The sequence below is a fragment of the Mus caroli genome, unplaced genomic scaffold (genome assembly GCF_978045245.1).
Source record: "Mus caroli unplaced genomic scaffold, Mus_caroli_1 scaffold_1, whole genome shotgun sequence".
NCBI classification, from domain to species: Eukaryota; Metazoa; Chordata; class Mammalia; order Rodentia; family Muridae; genus Mus; species Mus caroli.
The window spans coordinates 127158172-127164171 of NW_028227256.1; the positions used below are offsets into that span (position 1 = coordinate 127158172).

General features: G+C 39.4%; 1 protein-coding gene across 1 annotated transcript in view; it reads right to left on the reverse strand.

Annotated features, from left to right (window-relative positions):
• The window catches only part of LOC110293221 (zona pellucida sperm-binding protein 3 receptor), a 45946-nt gene extending 41176 nt beyond the window's left edge, over positions 1-4770 (reverse strand). Inside the window, exon 1 of the mRNA XM_021161090.2 lies at positions 4687-4770. The gene's annotated coding sequence lies outside the window, so the exon portion shown is untranslated. The remainder of the gene's footprint in view (positions 1-4686) is intronic.
• Between the last annotated feature and the right edge of the window lie 1230 nt (positions 4771-6000).

Below are 6000 nucleotides of genomic sequence, written 5' to 3' on the forward strand. Positions count from 1 at the left end.
TTCTAAGAAGGTCTGAAGTATCCACACTTTGGTCTTCCTTCTTCTTGAGTTTCATGTGTTTTGTGAATTGTACTTGGGGTATTCCAAGCTTCTGGGCTAATATCCACTTATCAATGAGTGCATATCATGGTGTTCTTTTGTGATTGGGTTACCTCACTCAGGATGATATCCTCCAGATCCATCCATTTGTCTAAGAATTTCATAAATTCATTGTTTTTAATTGCTGAGTAGTACTCCATTGTGTAAATGTACTACATTTTCTGTATCTATTCCTCTATTGAGGGACATCTGGGTTCTTTTCAGCTTCTGGCTATTATACATAAGGCTGCTATGAAATAGTGGAGCATGTGTCCTTATTACAAGTTGGAGCATCTTCTGTGTATATGCCCCAGAGTGGTATAGCTGGATCTTTCGGTAGTACCATGTTCAATTTTCTGAGGAACCGCCAAACTGATTTCCAGAGTAGTTGTACCAGCTTGCAATCCCACCAACAATGGAGGAGTGTTCCTCTTTCTCCACCTCCTCACCAGCATCTGCTGTCACCTGAGTTTTTTTTATCTTAGCCATTCTGACTGGTGTGAGGTGGAATCTCAGAGTTGTTTTGATTTGTATTTCCCTGATGGCTAAGGCTGTTGAACATTTTTTTATGTGCTTCTCAGCCATTAGTATTCTTCAGTTGAGAATTCTTTGTTTAGCCCTGTACCCCTTTTTTTAATAGGGTTATTTGGTTTTCTGGAGTCTAACTTCTTGAGTTCTTTGTGTGTATTGGATATTAGCCCTCTATCAGATTTAGTATTGGTAATAGTCTCCCAGCCAAAAAAAAAATGCCCAGGACCAGACGGGTTTAGGGCAGAGTTCTATCAGACCTTCAAAGATGACCTAATAACAATACTCCTCAAACTATTCCACAAAATAAAAACAGAAGGTACTCAACCCAATTCGTTCTATGAAACAATTACTCTGATACCTAAACCACACAAAGACCCAACAAGAAAGAGAACTTCAGACCAATTTCCCTTATGAATATTGATGCAAATATACTCAGTAAAATTCTCACAAACCAAATTCAAGAACACATCAAAATTATCATCCATCATGATTGAGTAGGCTTCATTCCAAGGATGCAGGGATGGTTCAATATATGGAAATCCATCAATGTAATCCACTATATAAACAAACTCAAAGAAAAAAACACATGTTAATCTCATTAGATGCTGAGAAAGCATTTGACAAACTCCTTCATGAAAAAAGTCTTGGAAAGATCAGGAATTCAAGGCCCATACCTAGACATAAAAGCAATATACAGCAAACCAGTAGCCAATATCAAAGTATAAGTCACATTTAAGAGTAGGTTTTACACGCAGCAATAGATGTACATGGTTTTGTTTGGGCTTTTGTTTGTTTTGTTTTAATCTTACTGATATTTTGCTGTGTATTATGTTTTCTGATTTTGTGTGGCTTGTGGTTTGTGGGTTTGGGTGTGTGTGTGTAGATGTATGTGCATATGTGCATATGCCTGGGTGTGTGTGTGTGTGTGTTATGCTTTTTCTTTCCTTATTTTTTCAACTGTAATGTCTTCTTTTGGCCTCTTATGTTTTTTAAAGAGAGAGAGAAGGCTCAGAGCCACATGGGTGGGGAGGTAGATATCTGGGAGAAGATGAGGAGGTGAAATTGTGATCAGAATATATTGTATGGAAAATGTTACTTTTAATTTAAACAACAACAGAAATGCTGCTAAGATGCTCTGAAGAAAATGGTACTTGCTGCCAGGCCTGATGCCCTGAAGTTGATTCTCTGAACCCATATGATGGAAGGAGAGAACTGACTCCCAGAAGCTATCCTCTGGCCTCCATATGCACAAGGCAGCACATGCTCCCCCACCCCCGCCTGCGAGCACACACACAAAATCAATAACTAAGCATGTGTTTTAAAAGAAGACTATTTCATAATTCTCCCACTAGGGAAACTAAAGTTGGAGAATGTCGGTGTGAGGTTGCTTGGGTCACATGATGAGAGCTTTCACCTGTCTTAAAGGTAGGCACATCTGTAAGAAGGGGGCCTCTATAAAGAGGCAATGGATGGAGTCGGGCAGTGTGAAGATTCCTGCCTTTTCTGAAGCAGCTGGTTTAAGTCCCGACAGTAGAAGGATGCCAGTCACATCCGATTAGCAGTAGAGACATCATTTCACATCCCTTGCTTACCAAAGCCCTGCACTGAGGCCACAGCTGAAGTGTTGGGATCACAGAGGACACTGTACCCTCAGAGATGGATCTGTAAATTGCACACAGACCACTGGGTTCAACTGATAACACTCTTATTTGGTCATTCCCTCCCGTGTGTGAAGATTGAGGGTAACTTGTCTACTTAAACTGTCCAGTTCTGTGAAGTTTTGTATTTCACTGAATTCCAGGACATTTTCATCACATTCTCATTACTAAGCATTTCCTTTCTCTCTTCCCCAAACCTAGCAGCTTATATATCATATATATTAAGTGGGTTATATTATATATTAAGTAGGTTGATATATTAAACTAAAGATGATCCCTGATGTCTCATCATCCAACTAAAACTCTCTCTCTCTCTCTCTCTCTCTCTCTCTCTCTCTCTCTCTCTCTCTCTCTCTCTCTCACACACACACACACACACACACACACACACACACACACACACACATATCTCAGCTACTTTCCATGTAGCTGTGATAGCATACCCAAACAGCAGCAATTTAAGTGGGAAAGGATTTATTTTAGACCATGATTTGAGAATACAGTCTGTTAGGTAGAGACAGACTAGCTTGCAGCTAGAGCTTGAGAAAAGTAGCTAAGTTGTATCTGTACTTTAAAAGGAAGGAGCAGTAAATTCCTAAGCACTGCTAGCTCTCTCCTTCTTATTTAGCCCAGGACCCCCGCATCCCCAATAGTGCCACCCTTCTTTAAGGTGAGTTTTCCCACATGATTTAACCTAATCTATATAATCCCTCTAAGACAAGGGCAGGGGCTTGTCTATTAGCTAATCCCCCATGGGTGTGCTTAGAGGCTTATTTCTTAGGGAACTCCAGATCCTCTTGAATTGATGCATTAGTATTACCGTCAAACCCACCAAATAGCATGGCTTGGCCTAATCTACATTAAACATACTCAGAACACTTAGACTATATTCAGACAAAGCCATCTATAAAGCCTACCGTGTACTAAAATGCTAAAAATCTTACATATACAAAGAGGGGGCATTTTGTAGACTCTACAGGATAGACACCATAAAACTCACCAACCCAAACCCCACTGGTAGCACATTTCCTCCGAAACCATCAGTCAGTTCCCCTCCCGATGCCATGTTTGACTGGGAGCTGCAAGTTCCCACCACTGCTCAGTCTCATAGGAGGCTGTTGCACTGGGTATTGCTAATCCAAGAAAAGACCAAACTTCAAAAGTCAAAGTATGCTTTCTGTAGCATGCACATCTGACAGTAATAAGTTCTGAAAATTATACATCAATCTGTCATCTTAGAGATCATCTATATTATAAACAATATAGATGCCATGAAAATTTATGTATGTTTTTCTATGTGAACATTTTTCTCCCTAAGGCATATATAGCTATCCCAGAGACTCATGGACCAGAGAGCTACTTTGTCAACATTCTTAGTGATAGTAAACTGGTTTCCAAAGTTAATAATCATTTTACATTCACGCCAATAACTCCTAAAGAGTCTCATTTCTTGACCTTTTTACCTCTAAGCTTGTATTTACTCTATTTTTCTTGGTGACAGTAGTGGTGATTTGTTTGAGATGCAGTAGCCCTGTTGCTGTGAACATCTCCCTGTGAGTTTGCCTGAAATTTCTCTAAGGAAAAGTGATACAAATGATATTTGTATGCAGCTGTGTGCAGTTCGTGTAAGTCCGTTCTTTGAAGAAATGTGCATTCAAACAGATTCATTTTTAAATTTAATTTACCACCTTTTGTTGTTAACCTGTGAAAGTTATTTCTTTACCTTTCCTGTATTTATGGAGAAAGGCTGCCCCTCTAAAGTCACAGTAGCTCAATGTGTCCTTAAATCTCCTGTCTTCTAGCCTCTATTTCCCAAGTGCTGGAATTAAAGGTGGCAGACACCATGCCCAGTTTCCTATTCATCCTTAACAGGATCTCACTAGGCACACGAGTATTTTTTATTTAATTTTAATGTAGTCCAACTTTTCTCTTTTTGTTGTTGCTGCCTACTCAAGACCTAAAGATTCACTCCTGTGGCTTCTCATAGAAGCTTTATGGTCTGGCTTTTACATATAGATCCAAAGTCTTTTTTTGTTGTTGTTTTGTTTTGTTTTGTTTTGTTTTTTAGCAAGGGCACAATGCCAATTCTAGAAAAGTAAGGGACAGAAGATACAATGAAGACTTTCTGTGTGACTAGCTCCAGTCTCCCCTGTGCTATGTGTTTCCTGTGTCCCACTCTCCAGCCCTCTTGCCTCATGGGGTAGCTAGTATCATTTGCCATTTTCACTCTCATACAGGGAGTAGATAAACCAACACATTTGCCTTCAGATTCAGAAAAAAATGGTAGCACTCATTTCTAATCTACTAGGCACCTTATCTCCTTGTTGGTCATTACCTTTTCCCTAATTTTGTACTCATCAAGGTGATAAACCTCTAGCCTTTTCCCCAAGGTAGTCTGAGTGTTTAGTAAATGACTGACCTGTAGGTATCTGAATAAGACGTAGGAAGACTCTAGTGTTGCCTTGGGTTTTTCACCCCTCTCAGAATGAAGTATCTTTGGTTACTGACATTCTTTGTCCCTCCCTGGAACAGAATTACCACAACATTCTTTCCTTTCAGGCAAATGTTCTGGTCAAAATCTGAAGTTCCAGTGGTGTGGTTGGTTGTTGGTAGAGCAAGTGGGGATGAGTTCAAATAGGAATGGAGTCAGTCATAGTTCTTGTATAGGATTCACTGCAGATCCTTGCTCTCAGCCTACCTTCAAATGTGATAAAATATATATATATATACTAGTGTTTGTTTTTGTCTTGCCTGCCTGTGAGGCAACTGGGAGGATGTTTCTACTGATGTAACCATAGTCTTCTCATTTGTGGATTCTGCAGATGCCAGTGGCTGGCTGGTAGATTGTGTAGGTAGAGACAAAGTGGTTGTATCTGTACTGAACATGTATAAACTATCTTGTACATTATTTCCTAAGCAACACCATGTAAAAAGAATTTTCATAGTATTTACATCTTGTATATATTATAATTACTATAGAAATTATATAGAATAAACACAAAGAAGTGTGATAGTAATCCATAAACACTGTTGGATGAGGACAAAACAAAAAACAAACAAACAAACAAAAAACCAACTCAGCTCTGTCTCCAAAGGCAGTAAGAGGTCATTTATTCTAGAGCCAAATATTAGTGACCATGACCAAGGAACACAGAATCAGGTTTACCAAACCTCATGTTTCAGTGTGACCACGGTTTCATGAAAATTTTATAGCAACAGAAGCACAAAGTCACAAACAAACACTTTTCAAATTTTTGCTACAAATACAGTGGGTTACAGCAAAGCAGGAAACTGCTGCTGTGGCCCTCAGATGATATCCGAGGACATCCTTGTCTTCTAGGTTGATGCAATCCAGTGATCTGTTATGTTAATATACCCCAAAAGGTTTCGAACAACAATTACAAGGATGTTAGATGAAATATAAAAGTGGGCAAGGGATAGTTATGCAGGAAGCTAAAGATACGCCTTGCTCCAAATTGTAACCAGTCTCTGGACCTGCAGTATCCCAACCTCTCTGTGACCACTGCAGTTCTCACCAGACTCCATGGACTTTCCAGGAACTTTAGTCACATGGTCCATTAGTATCTACTGAATTTAAACCAAATCCCAATCTACTGATGTAGGCTTAGATTTTTCAAACCCTAAACACTTTTATCTCTCTTCTAGCCCACTACACACCAGGAAAGGTTAATAGGACAAGGCAGGATGTGAACCTGTTTAGAAATAAGTTTTG